We start from the raw sequence: 20,362 nt of genomic DNA, 5'->3' as shown, positions 1-20,362 counted from the left end.
AGTAAACAAATAATCAGAAATATCAAGTAACTTTCAAAAACCATACATCTTGTAGAAGACACAGCAGGGAATGGAGGCATCCATGTCTGCAGAGCTCACATGCTTTTTATTACACCATGCTGCCTAACAAACCATTTTCTGAATTTAGACACATATTCCTAAATATGAATCACATGTTGGGTGTGAAATTAAATCTGAATGCTTTTCCTAACTCCCCACTAATTGGCCCTGTGCATTTTTCCATAATAATTTTTAAAAATGTCTAATCGTGTTACATTTTATCTCTGGATTAAAATCCTTTTAAAAATTTCCTCTTCTCATTCTATATTTTATTCTGTTGTCTAACTTCTCAATATTTAATACCAATCTTGCAGTAATTTTCTCTATTTTCTTGTTCAAAAATCAAATTCTGCAGCTGCTTATAATTCCTCTGCAGGTGCCACTGATAGATAATTATTCCCTATGGGTTTTCAGAACAATTCCACCAGGCTCATTTATCACATACAATTATATCTAATCTACTTTTTAAATGTTTTTTGTTTTGTTTTGTTTCTGGGAGACTTACAAGAAACACTATTATATCAATTTTCAACTAACATCTGTGGATAAAAAGCATTATAATACAAAAGAAATGTCTTCAGGGTACAGCTCAACATAATGTGTCTTTCTTCACTGCCTAAATAGAACTATACTCATTTTATCGTCTTAAAATTTTGAAGGAAAAAGAAAGAAACAAAGCTGATTTTGCCATAATAAAACTTGAAAAAGTATTATTTGCTATTAGGGGCTTAAGGTTGTCAAGAGATAAAATAAAGAATAGTGATTTCTTGTACAGACTTCTCCCAATAAAAAGCAATGATAGTCTTAGCTTTTCTTAAAGCATAGAAATAATACAAGAAACCCCTCGTGAACTCACTTTCATTAGCTCCCAGGAATGCTGTGTATTTTCATGTTGTGTTTGAGAATGACACATAATGACAAATAGGAAACAGATTATGCTTTTCCAGGTGTATATGTCAGGCCTTATGTTAAGCCAGTGAAGATGTGCTGAACTAGGTCAGCACAATGTACTTACTCGGAAATCTGTCTTTATGTATTGGTATACAATCATTACTTTTTGGATCACAGGATAGCATAAGTTATTTTGAATCAGTCACAGAGGAGTGTTGCTTAAAAGAGGAGTTGAGTATAAGAGCTCTTTCTGATAACGAAAAAGCAGTGTAGTTTTAAGAGTTGTGTAGCCGAGTCAACTGAACTCAAAATGTATTGAGAATCAACCTTAGAATTAAATCCTCATTGATAGAACAACAGGAGTTGTTGGCGTAAGAGCATTAATCAGATTGATCTGAAAGTGAAAATTCCAAATGAAAGGGAGAGTGTGAGAAGTTCTATACTAGGTTGGAAGAAATATTTTTAAGAAAATTTTCAAGAATCCACAAGGAAAGTTGGCATTTGAACTTGCAAAATTACGGCAAGCATACTATCCCAGGTTATTCTAAAGGAAATTTTACTGTCAAGATGTTTCTGATTACCTGGAAGAGTTGAAAGGTTTGATAAATTAATTTGCATCAATTGGTTTGTAAGATATGTTTAGGTTTGGGTTTGGAAGAGGATATTTTTGTGAACATTCCGGATATGTGTAGGTGAAGAGTGGACATAGGGGATGAAAAATGTGAAAACTCTATGCTCTCAAGTTTGAAACCCGGGGAAAAGAGGCAGCAAAGAGAGGAAGAAGGACTTTGGGTGAAGCCACAAAGGGGTGGGAGGAGACACCTTGAGTCTCTGAGGTGACAGATCATGTGGTAGAATGCAGACAGATGGCATTTTTTTCCACCTGTGGGCCAACTGCAGACAGATTAATCACTTCAAATTCGGGGAGAGCATGGAGATACCGCCCTTGTGTGATAATTGGTATTCTCATGTTAATCCTATGTCATTGAGAGTGGTTAGATGCCTTCAAGAAGATGTAATGGAAGCATCAAGAGGGTGGAAAGACTGCAGAAAAGAACACATGTGATGGTCTGTTTCAAAAACCCATGTGATGCATCTCCTGTGGATAGTCAACCCTTGGCTGGTGAGGCCTGAGGTCAAAAAGTTGACACTCCAATGACTTTCTACTCTAGGGAGTTTCCAGTGTTTAAAGAATTAACAAAGCTTGTCTCAGACAATACTCTAATCAATGAGTCATTGATCAAGCAACAGTTACCTGGAACTCAATGCAAGATAAAGCAAAAGACTCAGTGGCTTGAAGTGAAAATTTTATGAATCACATATTATGGGAAATGCTCAAATCACCAGCAATTAAAATAATTTCCCTATTGTTACCTAATCTGCAGTTTGTTAGTTCTACCACTCTAACTACAGATATAAACCATGACAACACAGCTGAAAAAACAGGAAGATCAGAGTTAAAATTGTTTCTCATCCATGTAAAAGGACCTCAGTAACTCATTTCACATCTTTCGTGATTTAACCTCCTGACCATCTAATTTACTTTTCTCTTCTTCTGTAATTAGTTTATTCCTCTTAATCATTCACATGTATTTTTTTCTGTTCCCTTAAATAATTTTATAATCAGGATAATATACAAATAAATATATTTTAATTCTTGTTTATCTGGTATTTTCAAGTTCACATTCCTCTAATGAAAGGCAATTTATTAATGATTTGTTGTATTTTTTAAAGGTGTTTATTTTCTTGGAGCTATAATGATTTTTTACCGCATGATATTGAAGAGCCATAATTAGCTACTGTGGATGTTTTCCCGTTAGCATTGCCATCTGGTAGCAACTTCCACAAATGTTAGTCCATACCTATAATGTGATTTAAAGATTCAAAAGTAATTAAGTGTGCAAAATTCACAACTACTATTTAGCACGCTGTAGCTGTTTAATACATAAATGGGTGCCACAAACCAAATGGGTAAACACTAAAATGATGACATTAAAATTGCCATATTTAACAATATTTAAAGTCATTTTGAAAAGAAAAGTGAGTGATTTATTGCTGTATTTTCAGCTACTAGCATACACATACCAGCATATCATTTTCTATATAGAATAGTTAAAATTATTTCCAATTTTAAGAGCAATAAAATTTTTTAAAACTGCTCTGAGAATTCATTAAAGAGAAAATGAACATTTTACCAAGGAGTATTTTTGGTTTTAGTTAAAAGGTAGACACTCCCAAAATATCATCACTTTATATCAAGAATATTCTGTCAAAGCAATAAAATCATACTTTTTAAATCATGAGAGATTGTTGATGTTAAGAAACTACATAAATCGAAATTCAGAAATAAACAAGGCATGTAGCTGGACTCAGTCATTGAGGAGTGGGGAGAGAAAGAACAAATCTGCCATAGGTTTGGATAGGAAATACCCAGACATAACTTTAATGGACGCTTCATGGTTGCATGGGGGATTTTCTGTGATGAATTAGAACCCCAAATACAAACAAAATCTGTGTCCACTCACCAATTCTTTTCCACAGAGCCATCACTGTGTATGTGGGATAAGGTGAGGATGGGGAAGGAAAGGTCAGAGTGATCACTGTTGCTCCCCACCCCAAAGGCTAGAGCGCCTTCCCAAACACACATCAATAGTCCACTGATGGTAAGATGCAGAGTATCAAAGCTGAATCAAATCACCTACAGGAGGATGAGCATTCACGCAGTGTAAGCAGAGGTGGATGTGGAATAGGAGCTTGCGCCAAGTACACTGCAACCCCTGAAGGTCATGGCAGAGCCGAGTAGAGAGGAATATCAAAAGATGTAGAAATTCAGGTTGGAGAGTAAAGAGGAATACCTAGTGACCCAGAAAGCTGGCATCTGTGCTGTAAAGCCAAGAGAAATCTACCATGGTTTAGGAAAGCAGTGACTGGACTCTAAAACACACGGAGATCCATTCATCAGATCCTAAGCTTCCGCTTTTCTCTGCTTTATTGAAATATAACTGAAAAATAAAAACTTAGAGATTTAAGGTATACTATGTGGTGATTTAATAGACACAAATGTTGTCAAATGATAAACACAGTCGATGAACACATCCATCACCTCATGAAGTTACCATTTGTGTGTGTGTGTGTGTGTGTGTGTGTGTGTGTGTGTGTGCACGCATAGTGAGAACACTTAAGGTCTACTCTCTTAGCAAATTTCAAGTATATAATATTATCAAATATAGTCACCGGGCTATACATTAGATCTCCAGAACTTATTCATCTTAAAACTGAAAGTTTGCACACTTTGACCAACCTCTCCCAATTCCCCAACCCCACTTCCTGGCAACCACCCTACTGCTCTCTGCTTCTATAAGTTCGACTGTGGAAATCTGTGAGCTGCATGAAGTCTGGCACCTTACAGGAAGAGCAAGGCAGCCAGAATGGCTGAACCGAAGCAAAAGAGGGGCAGAGATAGTAGGAGGGAAGTTGTAAAGGTGCTGAGAGGCCAGATTGTATAGAGCTACAGAGGCCTTTTTTTCTCTTACTGCTATAAAAAGGTGGTGTGCTCCATTGAGAACCAGATTTGTGCTCACATGGGCAGCTTAAAGCCTGACTCAGGCCTGGGCTGCAGAAATTGATATGGGAGGCCAATCAGAAAGAAAATGAGCACATAATTAATTTATTCTTTCTTTCTTTTTCTTTTTTTTTCTTTCTCCTTCCTTCCTTCCTTCCTTCTTTCTTTCTTTCTTTCTTTCTTTCTTTCTTTCTTTCCTTCTTTCTTTCTTTCTTTCTTTTCTTTCTTTTTCTTTCTTTCTTTCTTTCTTTTCTTTCTCTTTCTTTCTTTCTTTCTTTCTTTCTTTTCTTTTCTTATCTTATCTTTTCTTTTCTTTTTCTGAGATGGAGTCTCACTCTGTCACTTAGACTGGAGTTCAGTGGTGTGATCTTGGCTCCACTGCAATCTCCACCTCCAAGATTCAAGCAATTCTCCTGCCTCAGTCTCCTGAGTGACTGGGATTACAGGCAGTCACCACCATATTCAGGTGATTTTTGTATTTTTAGTAGAGATGGGATTTCACTATCTTGGCCAGGATGGTCTTGATCTCCTGACCTCGTGATCCACCCGCCTCAGCCTCCCAAAGTGCGGGGATTAAAGACGTGAGCCACCACATCCGGCCTAACTTCTAATTTATTTAAAATTGTTGTAAATCATAAATCACAGTCTACAAAGTAAAAACCTTTCCTTTATTTTTATGAATTTCTTTGCAGGCTACTGAGAGTAAAATTACGTCAATATGTAAGGATAAAATATGGGTTATTCTTTTATATATTGTTCCTGTGAAGTGGAAACTAAGTCCATGTTAGCAAATTTTTATCTAAATGTTTAATAGTTAAATGTAAATTTTTCAACAGTGATAAAAAATTTCGTATTTGTAGTTTCCTCATAGATCTCCAGGGATTTATGGCATGCAGATTAATAAATATTTTCAGGTTTATTACTAGATATAGTTGTTAAATGACTTTAAAACAAGTGGAACTTTATGGAAAAATAAATGAACATTAGAGTCCTAATCCATCAATGCTGAATAATTCTTCTTTGATGGACTTTTTTTTTTGAATTTATGATCAATGAGCTTAAGAGTAATTTTGGTTTCCCACCCAGCATCTATATGCCAGGGGTAACACTGATAAATCTGTTTACTTTCATTTGGAATTAGTATCACTAAAATCTTTTTGATGGCCAGAAAGATCGTTTTCTTCGATATATAGGTCTTATACCTAATTTCCCAATGAACTGTCCTTGATTTCAGCTATTTCATTCTGTCAGCACTGTGCTAGGTGCTGGGTATACAACACTGAATAAATATAGGTCATGCTCCTTCCTGTTTTTCATTTTTACCATATTACCTATATTGAGATGCTGTACTTCCATAATTTAGCATTAACATTCTTGTTTATATTTAATTATCTTACTTTTCATTATTAAAGAATATCTAAAATTACAATAGAATAGATCACAAGAAATAGTTATTACTCATAAGAAAATGTCAAAAAATATGTAATGTAAATCTAGTATGTAATTTTACCTTTATATTCCACTTACATGAAACTAATGGCATATTTGTATAGCCTTTGTCTTCAGGCTACACTAATCAAAAGACATGAAAATTTACCAGTCACAAGGGTTTGGGCACTTGTATTCCCTCTGCCACATTTCAGTACATCGCAAGGGTGATATCCAGCACTTACTATTCCCAATGAGTTCAGTCAGTCTTTGAAGATTGTAGTTACTTCTTGTTTTCTTTGATTACTAGACTGTTGTAATGCTTGTGGTGTGTGACATGTTTTTAAGGCAACATAGCAAAGTAGTTGAGAGCATACATCTATACTCAGAGACTGCCTGTGTTTAAATCCACTTACCAATTATATGACCTTAGATAATTAAACTAATATCTCCATGCCTCAGTTTCTTTATGGAGCTAAGTAAATGAATCAGTAGATGCAAAGTGCTTTGAAGAATGTCTCGCATCTAGGTGTTATATGTGTCAGTTGCCATTCTGATGATGATCTCATGAGAAAATACATATAAATAAATGGACGTACTAAATATTAAACAAATATTTGTTGCTGCTGTGGTGAACATGACATCCATAAATTCCTGTGTCATAGCAACGTGATATCAGAGATGCGCTTTTCAGTGAACAAAAGCTGTTTTGAAAAACTCAAGTCCTTTACTTTCCTTAACTAGCATAGAGGAGATAAATGGACCAATTGATTTTTCTCTTCTTAGCCTGATAGATACTAATTTATTTCTGCATTTGTGCTATTAAAGATAATAGTGCCAATACATTTTTACCAACTTATATATCAGAACTATATAGAGATTCCTAGAAATCACATTGCTGGTGTTTATTTATTTTCATTTTTTACTTTAAATAGATGAAGCCAATTTGCCTTCTGAAATTTTGTCAGTTTAACTTGCCCGTAAACAGTAAAACAGCCACATATTCTCATTTGTTTTAATTATAAAACAATTTTATGTGGTTGTCATCCTTTTGGGTAACATTGCAATCTACAAGTTTAAGAGTTGGGAAAAAACTAGATTTGGTACAAATAATATCAATAACAAAAATAAGAATGGGTGAAATTGCTTGCACACATTACAGTTTCTATTGACTAAAAATTAATGAGAAGATTAAACTAAGATATAATTTGGCTTGGAACATTTTAACCCATGAATATGTATTTGATTGGAATAATGGCACCAAAGAAACTTACAATGTCAGTATTTTATAAAAATTAGTATCCTCTGAAGAAACAATCAACAAATACTTAAATTTTTCACAAAAATAAATCATCCTAATGAAAATCGTGCCAATGAATCCAACATTGAAGAAACTGGAAGTAGTTAAACGGTGCTATTTTTAAAAAGTAGAAACAAACTAACCCTAATGAGGGGTTCCATAAGCATGATTAGCTCTTCCCAAGTTTTGAGTCTCGACTTTTGAATACATCATTTCTACCTGCATTTTCATTTTGATTCCAAACATTCTTTGTGATAGTGATTATGAATGCAAACATGTCAATCAGATTTATTTTAAAATTGAGGTACTGCATTTTTACTGAAAATGTGTATTGTCCAGTGAACCTCATTCAGCCAATTTCACTTTGTTTCTACTTTGAAAAAGTAGCACCATTTAACTGTTTTCAATTTATTCCACACTGGATTCATTGGCTCCCTGTAGTCTTCTGTGCTAGGACTCAAAGTCTGAGTCTGACAACACAAAGGTGGCGTGAAGCTCAAGACGACAGCCTCAGGTTATGTTTATTGTCTTCCCATCTCTACCATTTGTTATGGACTGAATTATGTCTCCCTAAAATTCATACCTTGAAGTCCTCAACCCCAATGTGACTGTGTTCAGAAACAGAGTCTTTAGGGAGGTAATTAAGGATAAATCAGATCATAAGGGTGATGCCCCAGTGCAATAGGACTGGTGTTCTTATAAAAAGAAGAAGGGGCAGTAGATATCTCTTTCTTCCCTACCACCCCATACTTAAGGGCACAGGGAGAAGGCGGCCATCTACCACCCAGGAAGAGGCCTTGCTAGAAACCATCCTGGTAAGCACCTCAATCTTTAACTTCTAGCCTCCAGAACTGAGAGAAAATAAATGTATTTAAGCCACCCAATCTTTAGTAATTTGTTATGGTAGCCCTACCAGACATAGTCACCATTCTAAGATCCTTTTTATTTCTTCCTAAAACTTATAGTTATTTGCCCTCTGTCTTCTTAAGTGAAGCTCCTCTTATGTAATTACTTTCTCTTTGATTGTCAATGCTACAGTCATAGGGCAAACTTCACCTCCCCCGTATTGTTGCTTGGTACTTTTCTCTAAATTAGGCCCAGGACTAAGCTTTCCAAAGTCTTTAGAAAAGTTGTATATATTGAGACACTACAACAAATCTTAACTACAAACACTCAATTCCATTAAGTTGTATAGGCAAAATGAAATGATTTTAATAATACGGCAAAGAAGAGAGGCATTTAATATCTCTCAGGCTTTAAAAGATACAGGTTACAAATGAAAGCAAAAACCTGTGTACAGTCTAAAAAATTTAATGAAAAAAATTATATACTAGTCTTGTATATAGGTTAATTTAGGTAATTTAAAAATCTATATCATCATTCAGAATTTTTTTTTAAAAGATGTTCTTTCTTTAGTATAGGAAAACCAATGAAAGCAAAGTAGAATCCTAATGGAATGATATCTCTTATAATCAAGAAACAAAAACTCTTTCAACATCAAGATTCTGAATAAAAGTATTTCAATATACTTTCCACAAATTATCTTAAAGTTTGAGGTAGAAAATATTGACATAAAATATTGATACGATTACCTCTAAGCAAATACACCACTATGGAATTTTAAATAATTTATTCATATAAAATTTATGACATAAGCACGTTCAAAACACTTTAAAACATTTTATTATAAAGAAAATAGGTAATTAAAATGCATTTTAAATCTAGAACAATGGAAACTATATGAAATAGGCCTGTATAGTTTTGGAGCTTTTGCTAAGTTTAACTTAGACTAAATATGATTATTGCTTTTGCTCATAGTCTAATTCTGAGAATTCAGGCAAAAACAAATAGAATTCTACACTTCCTATGTCCTGACCAAAATATCGAACCTGCTGTTTTTTCAAAGGAATCAAAGTTTTCCAATAATAAATTCTAAAAGTAGTATGTTCCCTGGGTTCAAAGATGAGTGGCAACGAACAGAATAGTGGACGGTGTCTTCAGTAGCAGCTTATCAGCAATGCTAGAATCTTTCTTCATATGTCCACTTAATGAATCTCTACCTAATAAAAGCCAAGGACATAACATTAAAAATAATGCAATGAAGGCATTTCTGTGAAAATTTCTGCAGAGGCTTGAGCCAGTCAGATAAGCATTTTGATAATCCAACTTGATATAATAGTAGAATTTACACTAATTTGAGAGGTGATAGATAGTAGAGAGTCCTTGTGTTTGAGTTATCTTTCTCAAATATCAGTTTTCTCCTTTGCATGAAGAAAAATAACTTCAACTATGCACTCTTGTATATGAGCCAGGAACACAGGGGTTCTGGATTCCTGAGGTAGTAATACACACATTTTACAATAGGGATCGAGATGTAGAATTAATTCTCCACAGAGTACTAGGGATCAGAGAGCCAGAATTTTCTGAATCAGTTTTAGATCACTTTCAAAAGTGCTCTACCGAGATCACATATTGCAGACAAATATCTTGATCATTCAAGAACATCAGCATGGATACCATTAAATTTTTCATCTACCTACAAAATTGCATTTTCCCCAAGTTCCATGTTATTTGTTGGAACTATCATCCAATTAGATCCTCAAGACAGAAACATAATAAATATAGTTTGGTTTCTAAATTTCCTTCACTCTGTCATTCTCCACTTCTAATCACTATCCAAGCTCCATCAGATTTATCTTTTGAGAGCATGTTGATGATTTTTCTTCTCACTTTCATCACTCATACAACCCTCACTGGACCTTCAATTATAGTGACCCCAAACTGGTCATCCTGTTTCTTCACTTCCTTTCAGTCTATGCTGCTTGTTGCCATCAGAGATCTTTGAAGACGCAGATTACTTACTGGCACTCACCAAGGCAAATCCTTTGATAAATTTGCTCCAGTCATCAGGCAAAGGTCTAAGCCCTTTAGCCTGGCACACAAAGCACTTAATGACTCAGATAATGACCTGGTCTGAAACCCGGATTACCTGCTCATAATTTAAATGCCAACAATACAGAATCTATAGAAACACTTGTTTCCACACCTTTCCCATGTTCCCGCTATGTGTATACATGCTTCTTTCTTGTTTTCTAAAAACTTCTTGATATTGCTAATTATATTAATTAATATACTAATATATTATTATAACTAATGTAATATGGTATTACAATGACCAAATGTTTATCCTGTATAAGACACCTTATTTGAAAATCACTGTCAATTGCCAGGCAGATAGAGCACCACTAAAATATTGTATGGAGCTAGTCCAGCATAATGAAGCATAGTTAGTTGGATTATTATTTTGGTGAGAAAGATTAGGAACTTTCTATGGATAATCACTTGAAGAGGGAGAGACTCAAGGTTGAATGAAGGAGATGCACAGTACAACAATATGATAGGCAGACTGGAATTAGAGTTAGATAATAGAGACCAAATAGAGATTTGGGACAAAAAGCCATTGTAGGTAGTACTTATCAAGGTTAAGGGGACTGGACAGATTCTATATTTGGGCAATAATTTTTTATATACTAGACTCTGGAGGCTGAGATAGCTTTTAAATAAAGCTGATAATGTATAAACTCTAAGGGCACATGCTCCATCCAAAGCCCTTAATTTTTTGCTTATAGTCATGTGCTTTTTTACTTAAAGACCATGCATAAAATTGCGTAAGTTTCAGACCCTGGAAAACTTTTTAAAAAAGTAGCATTAAACCAAACAGGAAAATATTGAGGTCTGCACTTCTATGTTTGTCAACATCCTTAGAGTGACTGTATTTCGGCTCTCATGGTTTCTTGCTTATATTTAGAGGGGAGTAGTACAGGGAAAATTGATGATTTACTCTTTTGTGATATAAACGTTTCTTTGAAAGTAGCTGAAACAAAACACAATCAGGAAAATCAGAGTATATATTCTTTTGAATACGTGTGGGAATGTCTATGGATTTCCTTCAACAATGTTTTTAAAACATATATAATATATATTACATAATATATAAATATATAACATGTATAGAAGTATATATACTTATATTTATATGTAATTATCATATCACAAAATGTCATATATGTTCCTGTATATTCCTAAATATGTGTGTGTATATATATATCCACTTACCCATATATATACACATATTCATGTATATTCATAAACAATCTCATATAATTCAAGCTCTTGTCAATATCCTTGTAAATTCCATGTGAATGGAGTAAGGAAGATTTCCCTCTGACAGATTTATTTAATTCAAAGTCAAGTGATGATAAAACTAATAACAACGAAAATCATATCAATCATTGAATACTTCTGTGCTTTAGTTATTTTTATTCTTTGTAAGTGCAAAAATACAAATATTATTTTTATCTTAAAAATGTCTAAATCCCTTCAGAGAAATGGACATCCCCATCTTGGCACAGCCAATAAGAGCTTGTGTGAAATTAAAACCCATTGCAAGTTGGTTCTAAAGGCTCATCTCTTTCCACTAACCCACTGAATTACTCATTTTGAAAGCAAGTCTATTGCAGCATGCTGGCACTCAAGGCACCCAAGATACTGATTTTGGACACTCTAGTGTTTACCTCCCAGGAAGGAATTGGCAGATTCAGAACTGCTTGGTTATTTATGAAAGTTAAATGCCGCAGTGTACAATGAAGTTTTCCTCCCTTGATGGGACTTCTTTCCCACTGCTTTATTTTGTATTGATATGGACTGCTCATGATAAAATTAGAATTCGCATGTTTTCATAATGAGACTGCACTGTTTGTGGGTAAGAAGATAACAGTGTTCCAGTGGCTAAAAGTAACACTATTAACGTCAGATGAAACTTGGACTTTCATCCTGGCTTTATCATTTGCTAGTGCTGTGACCATAGACAACTTGTAAGCTTCATTTTTACTATCTGTTAAAGGAGACTACTGATATTGCACACATAACACTCTTACAGAAAGTTGTGTGCTCATGTACATATAAAGTGTTTAAAATGTCTCTTCCTTCACTTCTTCCCCCTTGCCTCCTTGACCCCTTGTTGATTTTTCAGGGAAAGATTTTTAGTCACACTGCACCGTATTACTCACCAGATCCCTAACATTTTATCAAGGCTGATTTCACTGTAAAGAATGTACCTAGGATGAAGGAAGAAGAAGAAAATAAATATGCGCCATTGGAAGAGCCAAGTGATTCTGCTTCCCGCCCATCGTTCTAAGAGCTGAGCACTTCTCTTTCAATATTTATAAATGAGATCAAATAATCAAACATATTAGCTAAATACACATACTAAAAATTGATAAAATTAAAAGACTTCAGCAGCAAATGACGTAAATCCAAGGGTTAAGCTTTACACAGAGGAGCAAGCAATGCTCTCTGAGTTAAGGGTACCATAAACAACTCCGGTGTTTTCTGCAACTACATCCTCAGCCTGGGGGATCCCTGCATGAGGTCTCTCTTTGAAGAACCTGAATAGATACCAAACAGAGAGCCAAAGGTCGAAACAACCTGAAGGCTCAGGCTCTTCAGTTTGGCAGTAAGGTCCCTCATGTAAGGGAGTGCATTCTCAACAAACTTCAGAAGACTCAGCTGAGCTCTCTACTGGGGAATATCCTAAAACAGTCAAAGAAACAGGCTCAGCATTTAGACACAGAACTTTCCTGATTCTTGTAGATACATCCAAACTGCACTGCTGCAATTTTAATTCTCCAAAGAATTCTACTTTGACCAACATCTAAGAGTCAAATAAGTTTTTAAACTTCTATTTCTCTTAAAATTTGAACAATAAAAAGGATCCAAAACTATGTGGAAAGTAGAATTTATTTGCATTCTTTAGAACATAAATTTATATGAGGATGCACTGAAATAGCTCTATGAATGACATCACAGGTGGGTTTTATTTTTTAATTAATTGAAAAATATTTAACACGAGGATTTCTGGTCATTATAATCAGAAAATGATAGTATTATTTTATTGCTATTATACACACATAGAGTATGGATGTTTTTCAAAATACTTACCTTGACTTTTACAACTCGTACTACTATGTAAAACAGCCAAAGTGCACTTTAAATTTCAATTTGAAATCCAAATTAATAATGTGCTACAGTTAACTACTTAATTTTTAAAATTTACTGTAGACCTATAAAGCATATATATGCCTTAATAGTCAACTATTATTTCTTCTGATACAAAACAGTACTTTAAACAGAAATGCCTTCTCCTTAAATTAAGATTATTAATCTTACCAGAAATTTATCCTGTTGTTATATAAAACATCAAATTTAAAGTTTGATGAATACTGAGAGCAATATACTACTTGGAATTTGATGAAAATTGAAACTTACTTCACATTGATGGGCAAAATTTTAGTAATGTATTGTCCAACATGTTATCACTATACAAAATTTGAGATAGCTGATGGCTAGGTGACATGAACAAAGTATAACGTGGTCTAAGATATGAAGATCTATCCACAAGATAAAGAACAATTAAATTAATTTACAAACTCCTTGTGTTTATTTCAGTTGAAAAGTATTTTCTTATTGTGAGTAGGGGAATAAGATTAAATAATTTAGTATAAAATTCTACCAACTTAACAAAAGGAAGTTTCTACATTAATTTTTTTTTCAGTAGAATCTGAAAAAGTATGATCTCTGATGAGGCTAAGGAGTAGTCTGTGTTGCATTATGTGAGTTCCCTAGAACAGGGGTCCCCAACCTCCAGGCCATGGACCAGTACCAGTTCACAGCCTGTTAGGAACCAGGCAGAATAGCAGGAGGTGAGCAGCCGGTGAATGAGTGAAGACTCGTCTGTATTTACAGCCACTCCCCATTGCTTGCATTACCACCTGAGGTCGGCCTCCTGTCAGATCAGCAGCAGCATTAGGTTCTCGCTGGAGCGGGAACCCTATTGTGAACTACGCATGTGAGGGATCTAGGTTGCATGCTCCTTATGAGAGTCTAATGCCTGATGATTTATCACTGTCTCCCATCACCCCCAGATGGTACTATCTAGTTGCAGGAAAGCAAGCTCAGGCCTCCCACTGATTCTGCCCTATGGTGATTTGTATAATTATTTCATTAAATATTACATGTTATAATAATAGAACAAAGTACATGATAAATGTAATTTGCTTGAATTATCCTGAAACCATCCCTGCCCCACCCCATCCCATGGTCCATGGAAAAATTCTCTTCTACAAAACCAGTCCTGGTGCCAAAAAGGTTGGGGACTGCTGTCCTGGAGCACAACCTCATATTTTTGGGTTGTAAACCAAATAAAGCATATCCTTAGTAGACTGAGGTGGCTGCAATTATGATGAGAAGAGCTGTACCATACCTGCCACAGCAGGAAAAGGCCTTTCTCAACTACAGTTACCTGCTATGAACAGCCATAAAGGGTACTAAAAAACCCACAATCTGAAAAACATTTATATAAACTGGATTTAGTTATATGGCCTTCATATAATCATTCTCATGTAAAAGAAGGCATGAAGGACTATCTATACTTAAAATGTCTAAAGGTCTATATGTCTATATTTTTGTCTAAATATATTTCTAAATGTTGATGTTTCAGTGAACAAATACACCTTGATTTCAACAATGTATACATCATAAAAAGTCTCTTCTAAAATAAAGTAAAAATATATTTTTGCTAACTTAAGGATTTTTAAAATCTTTTTCTTAGGCGTAAAGTGAAACTGAACAATAAATGAGTCGTTTCTATGCCAACATGGCACTTTATATTGACATTCTTCAATTTGATATCTTCAAAAGTATAAAAATTGTTTTATTATACCTCTAAGTATGTAGTTTTGTACGTTTTCTATAACTTTTCCTCTAACTGATTAATGGGAACTCAAGGTCAGCCCATGCATAATGAGCATTGGTTTCCTTTATGGATAAATGTTCATGTTTGATATTTCTGATCTCAGTACCGAGAAGTTTCAAGACCTTTATTTCCTTCTGGTGTTAGCACAATCTGCAGTTGTTACGAGAGCTGTCAATCTCTTCTTAATATATTCAAGTCCTTTGGAGAAAAGCATGGGCCAAAGGGGAAAACCCAGAGTGGAAAATTTCTGAAACTGATTATGGAGAGGGCTGAATGGTAGTCAAGGGTAAATTTCCAAAGGTATCTGATTAACATTGCTCTATCAAATAAGAACCAGAGAATAAGTCATTAATTTTATGGCATTGTTTTTTCTTCTACCTGGTTTTTCATATGTTGGACTTCCTTCCGGGATAATTAACCACTAAACATTTTACAAGCAATCCAAGTGCGGAAGCAGTAAAAGATGGATAGCACTTACGAAGTAATTGACAAAGGGTATTTTAAGCAATGATAGTGTGCATCCTAATACCGGAAGAAAGGCTTATGTACTGTCATTTGACAGGTCATTATTTAACCTCAGACCTCAACGTCAGCTAATATAAACTCAAGGCTAAAATGAACTTATACATACTAGGAAGAGGGTATGCTAGTACAAACAGCTTCTGAGAAAGCACTTAGTGTTCTTGCCTTGGCATTATCAGAATACCCCTGGTGTTATCTCAGATGAATTTCCAAGTTATTTTGTTTTCTTTTGACAGTAAACTCAGTGCTCACAAACAAAGACAGTTCTCAAAGAAATTCAATTACTGAAATGTCTGACAGCTTGCTTTGCTTCTTCTCACTAAAGTTTCTAAAGTTGCTTGCAGCATGTGTGATATTGTTTGCTTTGCAAGACTCATGGTATTTTATAAATAAAAATAATATCAATAGAGAAATAAAAAAATTATTAACTTAAAAAGTTTGGTTAAAAAACAAGGTAATGATAAAGCATATGGAAATATTTACAATTTTGTACTTAGAGCTTATTAGCTTTCTAGCATCATTCATGGCAGTCAGGAGAGAAATTGTTTCTGTCTTTCATCAATGAAATCTATCAAACATTTATTGCTATAAAATCTGAAGTCACAAAAAAAGAGTTTGAATTCAAATGGTACATTCCTAAATTTAAAAATGTATTTCTGAAGGAGAACATCCCTGTGAGTTGGATGACTACAGTAATTAACCATCAGTGCTAGTTCAAATGACTAGGATAAGTAGTGGATGGGATAAAGCACACTATCTATGTGTGTATGTGCATTGTCATGTCATATGTATTCCATATATAATAAATTCCATTATTAATATATAATTATGTAAAACACTGTGATTTAGATTATTATAAGTGTTAAAATTATAAAGAAATATGTGCTTAGGAACAAAATCCCAAGAACCGTCTTGTTCCTACTGACTGATTACTATGTTCAACTTCAGATTATCCTCAACTAATTATAACTCAAGATTATTCTGCAAAGAAATATTAGGGTGAAATAATGATATTACACCTGTATGTCAACACTTATTTCAAATACGCCTAATTCCTCGAAAGTGGACCATAAATAATTCCTTAGGCCAGGTGTGGTGGCTGATGCCTGTAAGCCCAGCACTTTGAGAGGCTGTGGAGGATGGATTGCTTAAGGCAAGAATGCCAAGCTGCACAATATAGCCAGACTCTGTCCCTGCAGAAAATAAAAATTAAAAAAAAAAATTAGCCAAGCATTTTGGTGCATACCTGTACTCCCAGCTACTCAGGAAACTGAGGTGAGAGAATCATTTGAACCCAGGAGGTCAAGGCTGCATTGAGTCATGGTTGTGCCTCTGCACTCCAGTCTGGATGGATTCCTTTTAGAAATACAGGTCTTTCTGTAGAGAGCCTTAAAAGATAAGAAAACATTTTGCTCTGATTACCCAGTTACCCATTAACGTTTCTGTCTCCTCAGAGTTTCCACATTTTTGAAAAAGGATAATTAATTAGATTTATTAGACATTTCTTTTTACTGGGTTAGGACTTAATTTTCTTTTTTTTTATTATTATTATACTTTAAGTTCTAGGGGACATGTGCATAATGTGCAGGTTTGTTACATATGTATACTTGTGCCATGTTGGTGTGCTGCACCCATCAACTCGTCAGCACCCATCAACTTGTGATTTACATCAGGTATAACTCCCAATGCAATCCCTCCCCTCTCCCCACTCCCCATAATAGGCCCTGGTGTGTGATGTTCCCCTTCCTGAGTCCAAGTGATCTCATTGTTCACTTCCCACCTATGAGTGAGAACATGCGGTGTTTGGTTTTCTGTTCTTGCAATAGTTTGCTGAAAATGATGGTTTCCAGCTGCATCCATGTCCCTACAAAGAACACAAACTCATCCTTTTTTATGGCTGCATAGTATTCCATGGTGTATATGTGCCACATTTTCTTAATCCAATCTGTCACTGATGGACATTTGGGTTGATTCCAAGTCTTTGCTATTGTGAATAGTGCTGCAATGAACATACATGTGTCTTTATAGCAGCATGATTTATAATCCTTTGGGTATATACCGAGTAATGGGATGGCTGTTTTCCATAATGGTTGAACTAGTTTACAGTCCCACCAACAGTGTAAAAGTATTCCTATTTCTCCACATCCTCTCCAGCACTTGTTTCCTGACTTTTTAATGATTGCCATTCTAACTGGTGTGAGATGGTATTTCATTGTGATTTTGATTTGCATTTCTCTGATGGTCAGTGATGACGAGCATTTTTTCATGTGTCTGTTGGCTGTATGCATGTCTTCTTTTGAGAAATGTCTGTTCATATCCTTTGCCCACTTAATTTTCAAAATTTCTCTAAGACCAAGTTTCTTCAGTCAAATGTTCTACCCCGGAGCGATACCTGCAAAATCGATGTTTCTACCAATGCAAAGATGGATTTTTCCACAACTGGGTGCTATCACAAATTTAATATGTGTGGCATTTAATGATCATCAGGTCCACTTTATTGACAGTGAGAGGAATTCATGGTTAAATAGTCATGGCGAAATCAACTTCGAAGGTCATACATTTGGTTTGACGTGAGCTACAGGTAAAACCACGATCTCATTATTCTATATCCAAAATGGTCTACAATTTTTTTCAATTAATTAATATGTTCGTCTATTCAACAAACAATGATTACATTAATACTAAGTAGCATAAAATATTCTAGGTATTGGCGAAGTGGGAATGATTTAAGAAAACCCATGATTACTACCTTTATGTAAGGAAAAGTGGAAATGCATCAAGTTATGAATTAAATAAATATTTGCCAAGTTTGATGTGTTATAAGGAAAAGTACAGGGAATATAAGAGACTTTAGCACAATGTGGTTACCAATTCTGAGGGTTAAATGATAGATTCCTTTAGAAGAAGCACTTGTATCTACACTAATTCTTGTATCTTCGAATACCACGTGAAGTTTTAATCATACACAAAACCTACTCATGCATAATATCATTAAAATAACTACTGTTGTTTGAATCAATTTTAATAACAAAACTATACAATGTGTTTGTTGATTTTATTTGATGTGTTTTCTAGAGAATGTTATGTAACAAACTTTAAGTTATATTTCATAATTTATTTTTGTAGCAAAATGCCAACATATTTTATTAATTTATAGTATTTGGCTTCAAGCAGAATTGACAATAATAGGTAGAGTTACTTGAAGTGCTGTAAATCCTCTTCAAGAAAGTGAATAATAATTGGATGTGACATAGAGTCTCACTTTTCATGATTCCTTGAACAGTTCATCAATCCCTTTTATCTCTTTCCCCTCATCACTGATCTCCCTGGGGGGGGTGGGAAAAAAAAATAAATAACCTCACCTATGTTCAAAAATCGAGAATTGTGCTTATACGATGATGGACCAGGGGAAGAATGCAGCTTGCCTGTTTTTACTCTGTCCTCAAAGACAAACCACAAGTGTGCAGTACAACTGCTTTGCATAGTAATACATTTGTTAGAAAATTATTTCCTCCATTCGTGTAGATGGCTGTTTCATTCCCTTTCCTTTCTCCTCTTTCTCCACTGTTAGCACCCTAGTCCAAATCACCATGGTCTCTGACCTGGATTATTGTGCTCTCATCCTGAGATGTTTTTCTGAGGCAGCACTGGCCCTTATGTAGTATGTTCTAAATTATGTAACAAGAAGTTAAAGTCAATCTAACAAGGCTGGGTATTACATCCTCACTGCAGATATAAAAAACTTTCCTATCTCACTCAATAAAGTGTAAAGTTCTTATCAGAGCTTATCACAGTGTCTAAATACCTGTCCCCATTCTCTCTCTGATCTCCTTTCACATTCCTCTTGTTCGTTTTCCTGTCACTTGAATACCCCAGATACTGTAGCTTCAGGAACTTCACCTTGTTCTCTTTGCCTGAAATGCTTCTACTGTGGGCATCCTCATACTTGCTTCTTTCACTCAGGCATTAAAGGCTTGAATTTTACCTTTTCAGAAAATGCTTCCTAACAAAAGTATGACCAATAATTCTCCTTCTCTAACTTACCTTTAAACTTTTATCTCCACCATATATATGTTATATTGGTCTGTCTGTATGTTTATTGTCATTCTCCACCTCCCAAATTAGAATAGAAGCTCATGAGAGAAGAGATTTTACATCGTTTGTTCACTGCAGTACCCCCAACAGAGACAATCCTGCCACATGGTGTATGTTTGGATAATATGGGGTGGATGAATAACAAATGAACCAAAATGCCTCTGATTTGAAAAATCAATAGTCCAAAATTTGATAGAAGACTAAAGGTCACTATTCAGTTTTTAGTTTCACATAAATCTTCTTTTCCAATCTGGAAAAAGAGGCACATCTTATTCACCACATACTATAATTTCCTATCTGCCAGAAACCAAGCTTCAGACTTTCAGGTGCAAAAATATAAGAAAAAATAATCTTTAAAATGATTATACATGACATAAAATCATATAAATGTAAAGACAAAATAAAATATACACTTTTAACCTGTCTCTGTGCAAATAAAACAGAGTAAAGGCAAACAATAAATCTTGGGTCTCAGTATTAACAACAAAGAAAACATTTTTGTCTGTAACATGGTAGAACTTGAAATGTGAAACCTGAACAAAAAAATTAGCGAAGAGACATTGGGAATACTTCCTCATACAGAAATTTTATCTGTGGCAGGTGGTCATCAATTTCTACTAAAATGTTTTAGTAAAGAAGACATCACTACATTAATGATGAAGCCAACTTAATTACTAGTTATGATTATCAG

The sequence above is a fragment of the Macaca fascicularis genome, chromosome 5 (assembly GCF_037993035.2).
Source record: "Macaca fascicularis isolate 582-1 chromosome 5, T2T-MFA8v1.1".
NCBI classification, from domain to species: Eukaryota; Metazoa; Chordata; class Mammalia; order Primates; family Cercopithecidae; genus Macaca; species Macaca fascicularis.
The sequence above is the reverse complement of the archived record's forward strand: the minus strand, read 5'-3'. Positions refer to the sequence as shown.